Raw genomic sequence first — 14966 nt, 5'->3', positions numbered from 1 at the left:
CAGCATTAGGGTCTTTTCCAGTGAGTCAACTCTTTGCATCAGGTGGCCAAAGTATTGGAGTTTCAGATTCAACATCAGTCCTTCCAATGAACACCCGGGACTGATCTCCTTTAGGATGGACTGATTGGATTTCCTTGCAGTCTAAGGGACTCTCAAGAGTCTTCTCCAACACTACAGTTCAAAAGCATCAATTCTTCGGCGCTCAGCTTTCTTCACCATCCAACTCTCACATCCATACATGACCACTGGAAAAACCATAGCCTTGACTAGACGGACTTTTGTTGGTAAAGTAATGTCTCTGCTTTTAAATATGCTGTCTAGGTTGGTCATAAACTTCTTTCCAAGGAGTAAGCGTCTTTTAATTTCATGGCTGCAGTCACCATCAGCAGTGATTTTGGAGCACCAAAATATAAAGTCTGCCACTGTTTGCACTGTTTCCCCATCTATTTCCCATGAAGTGATGGGACCAGATGCCATGATCTTAGTTTTCTGAACGTTGAGCTTTAAGCCAACTTTTTCACTCTCCTCTTTCACGTTCATCAAGAGGCTCTTTAGTTCTTCACTTTCTGCCGTAAGGGTGGTGTCATCTACATATCTGAGGTTATTGATATTTCTCCCGGCAATCTTGATTCCAGCTTGTGTTTCTTCCAGCCCAGCGTTTCTCATGATGTACTCTGTATATAAGTTAAATAAGCAGGGTGACAATATACAGCCTTGACGTACTCCTTTTCCTATTTGGAACCAGTCTGTTGTTCCATGTCCAGTTCTAACTGTTGCTTCCTGACCTGCATACAGGTTTCTCAAGAGACAGGTCAGTAGTTTGGTAGTATTTCAGATGTGCATGATTTAGATGTTTGTGTTCGCTTTTGTAATCTTTTTTTTTTTGAATGCGCCACAAGGCATGCAGGATCTTATTTCCTCCACCAGTGATTAAACCTTACCCCAGCACCAGAAATGCAGAGTCTTATCCACTGGACCATCAAGGAAGTCCTTCACTTTTGTAATCTTAACATAGAAGCTTTCTCCCACTTTTTCATGTCTATTGTCTTCTCATTCTTTGTGTCTTAAATATAATCTCTTCTGAGAGGTCTTCCAAAATCACTGAGGGGCATTCCTTACCCTTTTCCTTTTTCTGTTTTAGCTCCCATCTCTTTATAGACCTTTAAAGATATTTTTTTACTTTCTGTTCATCTTTCACTCTTTACCATAAGCAACATCAAGGGCTGTAGCTTTTTTTAATTTTTATTTTTTAGCTTTTTCGTACACTGTTACATACTCAGTGTTTGGCACATAGTTGACCCTCAGTAAATATCTGCTGAATGAGTGAAAGGACAAGGTATATGTAGGCATGAATTTTTAAACTTGATAGCAATGCTCTCAGTTTTTACATATGTAGGAAAAGAGCAGGGAAATAAAATAGCTCCTACCTCATTGGATTGTTGTGAGGCTTACAAATATTAAGAGGGGAAAGTGGTTAGAACAGTGCCTTGCACATAGAAAATACTACAGGAATGTTGTATTTTTAAGAGTCTTAAAAAAAGAGTCTCTAAAGAGTTATCAGTTTATATTTAAATGTTTTTTTATGATGGACTGAATTACTCTTTTCTTTAAGGTATTTTTTAAAATTTATTTTAATTGGAGGATAATTGCTTTACCATGCGGTGTTGGTTTCTGCCATACAACAACGTGAATCAGCCATAAATACACATGTGTTCCCTCCCTATTGATGAATTATTCTTGGGTATTGTGTAGTATGTTCTGAGACATAGCACATCTGAATTTTAACTCCAGGTTGATCATGAATCTCAATTTGGACTGTAACACTATCATGGAAGAGAATGTACTTTACCCTGAAGGTAGGAGTCCAGGTATTTTCAAGTTTGTCCATGTAGCCAGACACTTAAATTTCAGGACACTGCTGTCTATACTTCAGGTTCTTGTTTAGGCAGTTTCGGCATATCTGCGTCTTCTAAAGGAGTGTAATATATTTTTGGTACAATCATTTTTTAAAAAATAGAGCCACATTGATTGGATAGCTGGTTGATAATTCGCTTTGATGTAAAAACTTAAAGAATGATTCATTGTCATCAACTGCAGCCTATCTCTGAAATTATTTAATTTCTACCCAATAACTCCTCAGTTCCTGAAAAATTTGTAATTATAAAGAGCTCAGTCCAATTTAGCAACGAGAGTTAAAATATTCTTTGGTTTTCTTCTGCTAAATCAGTATGTCTAGATTTATACTTCCTTGAAAAAATCAGTAATACTCTTGTTCCCCTCTGTCCTTGTAGTTTTAAGTACAGTACTCAGATGTCTCATCACATCAGAAAGAAAGTACAGGCTTATGAGTCACTCTGTGGGTTGGGTGGGAAGTGCTTAAAATTTGGCCTCTTGATTCTTCACTTTCAAAATCTTGATCTGAGGAAGCTACCCAGTAAACTTCTAAAAAACAAGCTTCTGTCACCTAACCGGATTGTATTAAAATGAAATAGAGATTCATATTCCATTTCAAATGTCACTAATATCCAACAAGCACTCAACTTCAAGAAGATTCACCACCTTTGTCACTTTCTCTATCACAATGGGAAATAAATGACTTCCAATGTTCCTAGCACAAGCTCTCCTGATCAACAGTGCAATAGGAACCAAACAGCAATCAATCTTCTCTTTCCACTTGAATAAATTATTTTTTCCCTTTTTTTTTTTTTATTTCCAGTGCCCCATTTCTGACAAATGAATTGTTTTCATGTTAAGATGTTTTCCAGTTGGCAAGTGGTCAGGTCCTACTAATTCATGCCTGAAAACCTTGGATGATTTTATATACCTATGTGGGTTTTTAAAAATATGCTAAACAAGTTATGGTGGGCCACAACTTTTTCAACTGTTTCTCTTTATAGGTGACATATAAGTGCTCTATTATTTACCTCCTCTGTGACCTTGGGCAAGTTATTTAACCTCTAAGCTTTGGTTTTCTCACTGGTAGTATGGGAATAATAATGATAACAAAAGAACTATTATTTTTTATTTACTGGCACAAAGTAAACAATCAGAATTTAGAATTATTATTGTGACTGTAACCCAGAGGATGAAGATTACATCTTTTTTTATTGCTGATTTACGCATGCCACAAGGTGCCTGGGACACAGTGTGTGTTCAATGAACAATATCTGATAAATGACTAAAACACTAGTATCTTTCCCTTCACCTTTGCTGCTTAATTTTTGCTTAATGTCTAAAATTCCTTAGAATGGCTGACATACTGTTTTTCACAAGTTAACTGCTCAAAAAAAATGTAACAATGCATGTGGAAATGCTTTGAAAAATGTAAATGGCTAAGAAATATGATTTATGATGATGATGGTGGTGGTGCTGGTGGTGCTGGAATCACTTGCCTGAGAATGGGAGTGTTCGCTGACCTCTCCTGTCTGCTGAAAGTGCCAGATAAAGTTTGCCTCCCGGAACTAAAACTGACAGAAGATTATACATGTAAGTATAAGAATATTTGGAAGAATTAACAATGAGATTTGTGACGTGTGACATCCTTTTGCTTTTGAGGGGAGAGTTGACGGTTTTGGCTCTCAAAATATGTGTGTCCTTTCCTGTCACCCTTTATTTGTTTCTTTCATGAAGTTTTGCTTTCAGTTCAAGAGGATGACCTTCCTCAAAGAAGGAGGATCATTCTTTGATCATGGATTTGCAGAGAACTCTGGTTCCTCGTTAGAACTCCCAAGCCATGTGCAGTTGCATTGCTCTCCCCACGTCTCCATTTCTGAATATGTTTATTATTAGCTGTATATATTCTTTTAAAAAGATAAGTTTCTGGATATAGAACTGGATTTCAGTACCAACTGCAGTTATTATATTGTCTGTGTATGTGGATGTGTGTGGATGTGTATAGGGGATTATGCTTGATTTTGTTGATGAAAGATCACTGCTGTATTTTCCTTATCTATAGATCATTCTGTTTTGAGAGACAGAGTATTGGCTTGGGAAGGGGGATGGAGAAGGATCTTACATGTAACTGCTAATTAGCAATTTATTATCTACTATGTGCTAGTCATTGTGCTAAGTAGTTTATATATGTAATATTTAAAAATCTTATATCAACCCTGTGAGAGATATCGTTATCCCCATTTTATAGGTTAGGAAATTGAGGCTCAGAGTCTTGGAGGAGGCAGTGAATTAGTAATTATAGCATTTAGTAATGAGTGCTATCACAGAGGGAAGCCCTGTGTGGTGTGAAAGTGCCGATAAGATCATTTAATGCATCTTATGGTAGGGAGGGTTAGTTATCTACAGCAGAAGTGATTAGTTGATATTTGGAATTCTTGGGAGGTGGTTAGTCAGGAAAGCATGGGTTGCATTTCTGTAGAGAGAATAGCATGTGAAAACCCATGACAGGGTGAGAGCATCGTGAGTTGGAGTTTTTGCACGTCAGTATGGCTGAAGTATGGTACATAGGGAAGAGATGGAAGATGAAGCTTGACAGATGAGTAGGAATCGATTCACCCTGGTAGACTCTATGTGCTAAGTTAATTATCCGGATTTCAACTAGCAGGAAATGAGGAAGATTTTGCATGTTGGAAAGATCACTCTGTCATGTTAAAAAAGGATCAGAAAAGAATCAGTCTGGATATGATAGCAATAATCTAAGAAAGAAATATTCAGGCATGAATTCAGGTGAGGTAAGTGTAGATGGAGAAGAGAGTAGATTTTAGAGATTATTTCTAGATAGAACCAATTGGGTCAAGGAGTTGGATCTATTGGACACAAGAAACACCTTGAGAGGCACAAAAATAGTAAGTTAAGACAGATCTGTAGAGTGATTAACGAGAGTGTCTGATTCCTTACTGATCCTCTAACCATGAGAAGAAATGAAAAAGGAACCAGGCATAATTTTTACTTTAACCATTGAGATGAATATTTATAGCAATCCAAATTTGTGAAGTATGTCCAAATACTCTGTATTTATGTCTGTCATTTTTCAATGAAAGGTGAAACTGAAAAGAAGAGGAATAGTTTCAAAGGAAGCAATGACATCAAATCCATAAAGTCTTAGACTTTATGTAATGGAAGAGAAAATCAGTGAAAAAATAAGATGAAATTAGGATATATGCTTTCAGATGTACAACATAAATAATCAACTTTTGCAAAGAATGTGGATGTATTATTTTAATTTCTCATTTGACAAAAACAGAACAAGACAAACAAGCAAACAAGAACCCCTGAAGCTTAGAAATATTAAATGGTTGATTGAGGTCACACCTAGCTGTAGGTGAGAATTCTCTGCATCCTAGAGCTTTCTGTAGGACACTGTGATGATTCCACCTCATGTACCCAGCATGTTTGGGGTCCAAGTCATGAAGAATAAAATAAGTGGCCTCTATGAAGAAAAGAAATGAGTAAATACTGCCAAAACAGTGAAGAACCTATGAAAATCTTTGGAATATATAAAGTGAAATGATTATTTGGAGTTCTATGAAATGAAAAATGAAGGGAAAATAAATCAGGAAGAAGTGTTTTTTATTATATACATGTTGTACAATTTTTTTTCTGGAACTTGCTTATTTGTATGTGGGAGACGTGGTTTTGATCCTTGAGTTGGGAAGATCCCCTGGAGGAGGGCATGGCAACCTACTCCAGTATTCTTGCCTGGAGAATCCCCATGGACAGAGGAGCTTGGCAGGCTAAAGTCTATGGGGTTGCAAAGAGTTGGACACAACTGAGCAACTAAGCACAGCCCATAAATGATACTAGAATTTTAAGGAATTTATTTAGAGGATACTGATATAATATAGCTGACATTTAAAATTTTAACTCCTTTCAACCCTGTGTTAAGGTGACCATCTTTTTGTGCCCAGAGTTGTGATAAGTTCTAAGGGCATTACAAATGATACACACACACACACACACACACACACACACACACACACACAGATGATACACACACACACACACACATACACACACACACACATATATATATGAGAGTTCTGTCCTCAACGATCTCAAGGGAAACTAGATTTGCAAACATGAAACTAATTTAAAACCATCCAGAACAGTTTATTACCAGTGATAAATTAATATAATAGAGTGGCAAAATTTTTGAGGCAGACGATGAGTGCTTTGAGTTGTTAGGAAAGGAAGGAAGTGATAAGTGTCTGGAGTCAGTTAGAAGGCTTCTTGAATGGAATGATTGTTTACGATGGGTCTTCAAGAATTAAAGGGATTTAGTTTTTCAAGGAGAAAAGTCTGGGACTAGTGAAGTAAGCAAGTTTCATTTTATGTTTCCTAAAAAAGTAAACAGATTTAATCTAATATTTCATCTGTTCACTCTAGTGTAACTTAATGGAATATTGCTGCTGCTGCTGCTGCTGCTAAGTCGCTTCAGTTGTGTCCGACTCTGTGCGACCCCATAGATGGCAGCCCACCAGACTCCCTCGTCCCTGGGATTCTCCAGGCAAGAACACTGGAGTGGGTTGCCATTTCCTTCTCCAATGCAGGAAAGTGAAAAGTGAAAGTGAAGTCGTTCAGTCGTGTCTGACTCTTCGAGACCCCATGGAGTGCAGCTTACAGGCTCCTCCGTCCATGGGATTTTCCAGGCAAGAGTACTGGAGTGGGTTGCCATTGCCTTCTCCAATGGAATATTGGAAACAACCTAAATGTCAAGCAATAGAATAGGAGAAGTGTCAAAATTTCATGCCCTATCATATTTAATAATTAAACATCATTAAACTAGTAAAAATAATAAAGGAACAATGTGACATGGTGGGGAAGCCTGACATGTAACCAGTTAAACTGTTAGTTCTACTACTTACTGGCTCAGTGATAAAGAACCCACCTGCCAGCGCAGGAAATGCAGGAGACATGGGTTTGATCCCTAGGCCTGGAAGATCATCTGGAGGAGGAAATGGCAACCCACTCCAGTATTCTTGCCTGGGAAATTTCATGGACAGAGGAGCCTGGTGGTCTATAATCCACAGGGTCACAAAAGGGTCAAACACAACTTAGCAACTAAACAACAAGATGCACATATACTTCAGTTCAGTTGCTCAGTCGTGTACGACTCTTTGCCACCCCATGGACTGCAGCACTCCAGGCTTCCCTGTCAATCACCAATTCCCAGAGCTTGCTCAAACTCATGTTCATTGAGTTGGTGATGCCATGCAACCGTCTCATCCTCTGTTGTCCCCTTCTCCTCCTGACTTCAATCTTTCCCAGCATCAGGATCTTTTCCAGTGAGTCAGTTCTTTGCATCAGGTGGCCAAATTATTGGAGTTTCAGCTTCAGCATCAGTCCTTCCAATGAATATTCAGGATTGATTTCCTTTAGGATTGACTGGGTGGATCTCCTTGCAGTCCAAGGGACTCTCAAGTTTTCTCCAACACCACAGTTCAAAAGCATCAACACATATACTGTTGGTATGTAAAGAGATACTGTCTTTCTGAAGGGAAATGTCTCAATTCTTACATAAAGCTTTAAAATGAGTATTTCCTGTTCGACTCAGCAATTCCACAGTTAAAAACTTACTCTAAGGAAAAAAGATGTGTGTACATATTTAAAAAGATATTCTTTGCAGTATTGAATAAAATAGTAAAAATAACCCCATATATCACAAATAGATGATTGGTAAAATAAATTATGGTTCACTTACATAAAGGACAATTATAAAGCTATTAAAATGCTGATGTAGAAATGTATTTCTGATATAGAAAGTAAGGACAGAAGATTCTAAAACTATATACAGTATAACTCCATTTTTGTAAGTGTATATTTATGTAGAGAAAATTTTCTGGAAGGATAATATACCATAACTGTTATCTGTAGTTGTCTCTGAATAGTGGGCCATTAGGTGATTTTTATCTTCTTCATTGTACTTACCCAAATCTTTTACTTTTATGGTAATAAGCATAGATAATTAAAAATTTAAAAGTATGAATGGATCATTACTTAAAATACATAGACACATAGAGAAATGATTAAGATTGAAAGAAAAACACGTTATTTATTTTTGTTAAAGTATTTTTATATCTATCCCTAAAATGAATGACTGAATTTTGCTTCTGTGGCTTTTTCTTTCAAAATGTAGCCCTTTTCAAGATGATAGGGATAGGATGAATAGTGAAGAAGCAGAGAGCAGAGATTAGACTCATGTTTGCCTGGGTGAAAATCATCACTTTTCAGGCTCCCCTTTCTTGTTTTCTTCATTTTCTTCACTGCTTTAACTGTTGGCTTCCTTGGCTATTTTCATAAAGAAACAAAATTTAACTCAGTTAGCCTCTGCAAACAGCCACTTTGTGCCTCTCTCTTGCTCTTCCTTTCATTCTTACTAGCACCCAGCAAATTCAGCACGCACAAGTTACTAGTCACTGGGCATATACAATGGTGAACACAAGACGTAGTTCTTGGAGTCTACTGTCCACTTGGGAGAGATAGTCAAGATAGTCAACAATCACCCAAATAAGTAAATATTTAAGAATTGTGCTAACTACTGTGAAAAAAAATAAGGTGTTGTGAGAGAGGAAAATGGGGGTAGAGTAGAGGGAATCAATTCCGACAGAAGATCTTCATGGGTAAGTGACATTTGAAGTCAGCCTTGAAGCACAAGAAGATGTTAGACAAAATGTGGAAGGAAAACCATGGTAGGTAGAGGGTTAGGTTTAGATTTTAAAGATTTTCAGGCAAAAAATAGCTTTGTGTGTTAAAGAAACTGGGGCAAAAGTCAGTATACCTGGCCTTTGTGGTTTGACAGGCTGGAAGATAAACAAGGGCCTGGTTAAGGGTTTTGGATTTTCTGAGGGCAATGGACAGCCACTGAGGGATTTGCATGAAGCAGTTTATAGTTTTTAAAATAACTCTTTGGCTCCTCAGAGGAAAAAGAACTGAAGAGAGGCAAGAGACAGAAAGGTGAATAAGGAGGCTTTGAGAATTGATCAGGAGATGATGGTGCCCAATGATGATAGTGAAGATAAAGAACAGAAGACAGATGGAGGTGTATTTTAGTAGTAACATTTACAGGACTTAGTGACAGATTGATTAGGAGTAGAGGATAGGGAACAGGAGCTGTTGATTGCAGTTTACTGGGGTGACTTGGTGGATTACATGGATGGTGGTGAGGGAAGAGATAAGGGTTCAGTGTCGGATGTTTTTATTGTGCAGTATCTGTAAGAAAAATTGAATAGATAAGATCTGTTACTCAGAAGAATGACCTATCTGGAATGGAGATATGCTGTTAAGAGTCATTGGTACAGACAGACAGTGCTTTAAGACCTTTCGATGGAGGGAATTGTGGAGAGAATATTGAGAAAGGAACAGAGAATCTGAGTCCTGAGGTCTTCCAACATTTCAACATCAAGTAATAGAGCAGGTGGCAGGGATACATCAAGGAGGCAGGAGGAAGACTAAGAGAATGTGGTTGTCAGGGAAACCAATGGGAGATTTTCAAGGAAGGAGGGATTGGCTGAATGTGCTGAAAGGCCTAGTTAAAGGATGATTGGAAAAGGAGGGAGATGGGAAGGAGATTCAAGAGGGAGGGGACGTATGTATACCTATGGCTGATTCATGATGATGTTTGGCAGAAACCAACAGAATTCTGTAAAGCAGTTATACTTCAACTAAAAACTAAATAAATTAAAAAAAAGAAAGTGCCCATTGGATTTGGCAACATGGAGGCTCTAGACGATGGCGGGAAAAGCAGATTCAGTGCAGTCGCACAGGTGGAAGCCAGACTGGAGTGAGTAGAAGTAAGAATAAAAAGTGCTGGAGAGATGAGAGAGTATACACAACTCTTTATCATCTTGGTTCTGAAGTGAGGCCAACAACTGGAAGGGATTGTCAAGTCAAGGGAAAGTTTTTTGGTTTCCCTTTGATAAGGGAGATTTTAAAGTTTATTTGAATGGTTATAGAAATGACTTAGTAGGGAGGGAGAAATGATGTAGGAGAGACCACTGACAAGTGGAGGACACTTGTGGTGGGATTGATGTTTGACATACTGTATGTTGAATGTGAACTAGAGTTACTATGCTGAGTTATCGACATAGTAAGTGATTTATTATTCACAATAGCCCCATGAAGTTGGTATGATTATTCCCATTTTACAGATGAGGAAACTGGGATTGAGTAGAGAGAGAACCAAATTCTTAGTCCAGAACTGTTTGATTTCAGAGCTCAGACTCTTAGTATTTACCTCTGCTCTTAGAGCAGAGGTCCACAACCTCCAGGATCTAATGCCTGATGATCTGAGGTGGAGCTGATGTAATCATTATAGAAATAAAGTGCACAATAAATGTAACTCACTTGGATTATCCCGAAACCATTCCCCCACCCCTGGTCCATGGAAAAATTGTCTTCCATGAAACCAGTCCCTGGTGCTAAAAGGGTTGGGGACTGCTGCTCTCAGAGGACTTCCTCTAACATGGTGTTTTAGTCAACTTGCCAGGGCTGTCATAACAAAGCATCACAGACAGGATGGTGTGCATGACAGAAATTAATTTTTTTGCCTCCTGGAGGCCAGAAGTCCAAGACTAAGGTGTTGGCAGGTTTGGTTTCTCCTGAGGACTGTCTCCTTGGCTTGCAAATGGCTGTCTTTTCGCTGTGTCCTCATCTGCCCCTTTCTCTGTGCACACACGTATCTGGTGTCTCTCCTGAGCTCTCATCTCTTCTTCTTATAAAGACACCAGTCAGCCTGGATGAGAGCCCACATTAAGAGCCTCATTTTAATTTAATTACCTCTTTAAAGGCCTTATTTCCAAGTACAGTGACATTTTGAGATTAGGACTTCAACATGTGAATTCTGGGAGACAAAATTCCATCCAAAGCAGATGGCTTCTGTTTTCTTAAAGTGTAAGGAAACGAGTGGGCCTGGGGATAGTTTTGAAAAGCGTGGAGGGGGATGAAATAGTGATTGAAGAGGGTAGAAGGGGGAGCTTTCTAGGGAAATGTCACCCCAGGGTCAGGTGAGACTGGAGATGATTTGTTTACATCCAACCAACCCAATTATCTGAGATTCTGCAGCAATATTCAGGCACACAGGTGGAATAAAGTATATGAAATCTGAGCTGCCACATGGCTACTGTGATTTCAGCCAAATGGCCATCTTTTGTGTGTACAATTTGAACGCAAATGAGTTTCACTTACATTCTAAGCACAATTACAAATTGCTGTATGTCAGGGACCTTTCTGGCTGTTCTCAAATAGTAGAAAACATGAAAGTTAAATAAATCTATGATTGCTAGGATTTTGTTGCATTCACCAATGAGCAAATTAGCTTGAACATTTTTCCAACAGGTTCTGTTAAAAAAAATTGTCTTTAATGATTACTCATCATTATTTTTGTTCTTTCTCTCCTTCTTCTTTCTTCCTCCCCCCCCCCCCATCTTCACTCATCAATTTATTGAATACCTACTAGTTGTCTGGCACTAGGGGTAAAAAGAGTCCATAATCTAGTGTGGGAGACAGGTATATATGCAATAGAACCCCAAGTGATAGTGCTATTATTAAAGTAATAATTCATTTGTTCATTTAACCTGCAAATATATTGAGTGTCTGTTAAGTGCCAAGCAGTGTGTTAGGCTTGGGATAGAGACATGAGTAAATTATAATTTTTTACCGTCAAGAAATTTACAACCTGATATAGAAAACTAAACAGGTAAGTAAACAAAAGCAATGCAATGGAATGCTTGTAAAATGTTAAAAGATCGCAAAGAAGGGAGTGACTCTGTCTATGCATTCCTTTGCATGTTTGGTTACCCATTGAAAAGAGTCATTGCTGCATTTTAATGAAAGGAACTGTAAAAAGCACATTCATTCATTTCACATTTTTGAATGCTGGCTGTCATTGTGTAGTGAAAGTTTTGTAGTTCCTGAATAACAAGCAAACTTTGAGTTGGAAGATCTGTGACTTTTCTCCTCGTTTAGCTTATTGTCCCAAATCTGCACTATCAACACCTTTTTAAGGTGATAGAATGATTAATGGTATTCCTGAAATACTCAACAGAAACCTGCTGAATGTTAAAACTTGATAAAAGTCACAGTAGCAAAGCGTTACTGTGATGGTGGGTGTGGAGAAAGCATCTGCTGGCCTAGCAAATATCTGATTCTTGAAACTCAGAACTGTGTATTAATGGAGGGGTTCCCTGTAATCTTTTTAAAAAAGATGATGAACAGCAGATCGAAAACACTGAGAAGAGAATGGATTTTTGTTAATTGTGTAATTGAAACCTTTCTACTATCATCTATTTTTACTGTATCTATCTCAGGAAAAAAAAAATTTACAACCAAACACTTACTGGGGTTAATTGAGACAATGGATATAAACTTGTTGCTTTTTTCAGAGGTGATGTGTTATATAAACTCAAGGTGCTATTATCTGCAATGTAGACAATTCTGTGAAAAAATGCTAACCATATTATGGAAATAGTGCAGGTAGAAGGAATAAAAGGCAAATCTGATAAATGGTATATATGAGATTTAGAATCAATGATTAATCTAACAACAGCTGAAGATTGCTTTGATGTCATGCAATGAACACCCACAATCTGCATATCAACTTCATTCCGGATGGTATTCTAGAGTATGTCATAGTGGAAAGAGCCCTGGATGGGAGTCAGGGTCTATAAGTTCTAGTATAGCTCAGCTGCTGACTACCAATGTGCCTTGTTTTCCCCACCTTTAACATTACATGGTTATAGGAAAAGATCTCTAAGATCCTTCTAGTTCTATTTCATCATTCTGTGATTCTACGTCCCATGCCTATCAAAAGCATTTTGACCTTCTTCAAGTTGCTTAAGCCAGCATTCAGTTAGAATGCATCCGGGAACTTGTTTCCATGGGCTGTTGGGAAGAGCAAGGCTTTGCTTCTCCAGCACTTGATATGTCTTCTGTTAACTGCTGACAGTGAGCCATACCGCCTAAAAGGCTCCTTGGGTAGCCTTAAAGATTGAAAGGACAAATGGACAGTGTTGAGAGCTCTGTGGAAGAGGAGACCTGAGAGACGTTGATCATCATGGCCCCTTGGGATTTGCAAAGAGGAATGACTAGAACTGGGCCATTCACTGCAGCCAGGTCAAAGGTCAGGTCAGGAATGTGGACAATGCTGATGACTCCAGGTAGGTCTAGGAGGGTAAATAAGCCTATTTAGTCCCTCCTGAGTCTTGAGAAGATATGGGCTGCCAAGCTCAGAAAGCTATTAGGAAGTCTCCTGATTCATGAAATTCCTTGGAAGAAAAATGTGACATTCCTTTTTTGTAATTTATTATCATCCAGTCATTGTATTCTTACTAATACTCACCAAGTTAATCTACTTTAGCAATTCTCACAGTTCAAACATTTGCTGCACACTTTATGATCACTTATTGAGTTATAAATCTGATTTTGATTGATGGTATTATGCAGTGGATTCCCTATGTTTTAGGATTTTTAGTGTTGTTCAAAGACATTTGAGTTTTCTCTAGTTTTAGTTAAGTATAATTCTTGGGCTTCCCAGGCAGCTCAGCTGATAAAGAATCTGCCTGCAATGCAGGAGACCCCGGTTCAATTCCTGGGAAGTTCCCCTGGAGAAGGGATAGGCTACCCACTCCAGTATTCAAGGGCTTCCCTGGTGGCTCAGATGGTAAAGAATCCACCTGCAATGTGAGAGACCTTCTACAATGTGAGAGACCTTCTCTGGTGGCAGAGATATATATCCACTATTATTTTGCTAATAATAGGCTAACTTGGGGATGATTATAAGATCATTTGGAGCACTGCCTTTCTTAGTTATAAAAAGTAATGGCTAATTTGTGAATAGAATGTTAAGCCAGATAACTAAAAATAATTTTGTGTGCTGAATACAATTACAAGTAATTAAAGGGCTTTTATAACTGTCTCTATCATAGAATTCCAGTAAAAATTTACATACTTTTCTTAAGATACTGATTAAATTCCTGTGCTGCATGCCTGATACATATTACAAGATGATTCTTCTTCTTCTTCTTTTTTTGCTTTTATCTAGTTGCTTCCAAGATCCGGTACTTACAGGAATATCATAACCGGGTCCTCCACAACATTTATCCTGTACCTTCAGGAACAGATATTGCAAACACCCTGAAATACTTTTCTCAGACCTTGTTAAGGTAAGCTTTAAAATATCCTGTACTTTGAAAGAATTATTAGGTAGTTCTGCTGAATTGATTGGGACTTAAATTTTTATTGAACTGAAAGTTTTAGAGGGCTTTATGTTTTCTAGTGCTCTGCCAGAAGAGTCTGAACTCAAGCTTTCTGGGTGTGTATATAGCAGATGAGATCAGAGGCCTAAGTGAAATAAATGGCTACTGCCTGCTTTCCTCAGTTGAACATCTTTTCAGGAGATTCACATGGTGATGAAAGTTATGTTTGGCACTAATATAGAGTGGAATTAAAAGGAGAACCTATATTGCTTACAATGAAGAACAGAAAACACTAATGGTCTTAAAGAAAATCAGAATTATGAAGCGTTTTAAATTCATTAGCAGTATTTCCTTTTTCTCAGAGTATAATTTATGATGATACAATTATTTTTAATCAGTGTAACACTTCAAGTGTTCAATATGCTTTACAACCTACATGAAGGACAGGAACAAAACCATGGCAGCCCTTTTTCTATTGTCTGCTTTGACTATAAGATAGAGACAGGAGGAACCCATCTGCCTCACAGTTCTTACTAGGGAAAGAACAAAACAACAATGGCTGGTCATGTCCACCTCTTTGGGACCACAAGGACTGTACCCTGCCAGGCACCTCTGTCTGTACAGTTCTCTAGGCAAGGATACTGGAGTGGGTTGCCATTCTGTCCTCCAGGGGATCTTCCTGACCCAGGGATAGAACCCAGGTCTCCCACATTGCGGGCAGATTCTTTACCACCTGAGCCACCAGGGAAGCCAGGGAAGCACTAGGGAAAACATGCAGGCAAAGATGAGCCTTTCAGGTAAAGACTTAATTGCCGAGGACAT

At 38.3% G+C, this 14966-nt stretch overlaps 1 protein-coding gene across 1 annotated transcript in view; it reads left to right on the top strand.

The window, feature by feature from the left end:
- Positions 1–14966, top strand: part of UNC79 (unc-79 subunit of NALCN channel complex) — a 269126-nt gene that overhangs the window by 35388 nt on the left and 218772 nt on the right. The window contains exon 2 of the mRNA XM_081548126.1: positions 13991–14111. The gene's annotated coding sequence lies outside the window, so the exon portion shown is untranslated. The remainder of the gene's footprint in view (positions 1–13990; positions 14112–14966) is intronic.

Source organism: Giraffa tippelskirchi, chromosome 12, assembly GCF_054371585.1.
Source record: "Giraffa tippelskirchi isolate mGirTip1 chromosome 12, T2T-mGirTip1v1.2.pri, whole genome shotgun sequence".
Taxonomy (NCBI): Eukaryota; Metazoa; Chordata; class Mammalia; order Artiodactyla; family Giraffidae; genus Giraffa; species Giraffa tippelskirchi.
This window is presented reverse-complemented; position numbering and strand designations above follow the sequence as displayed.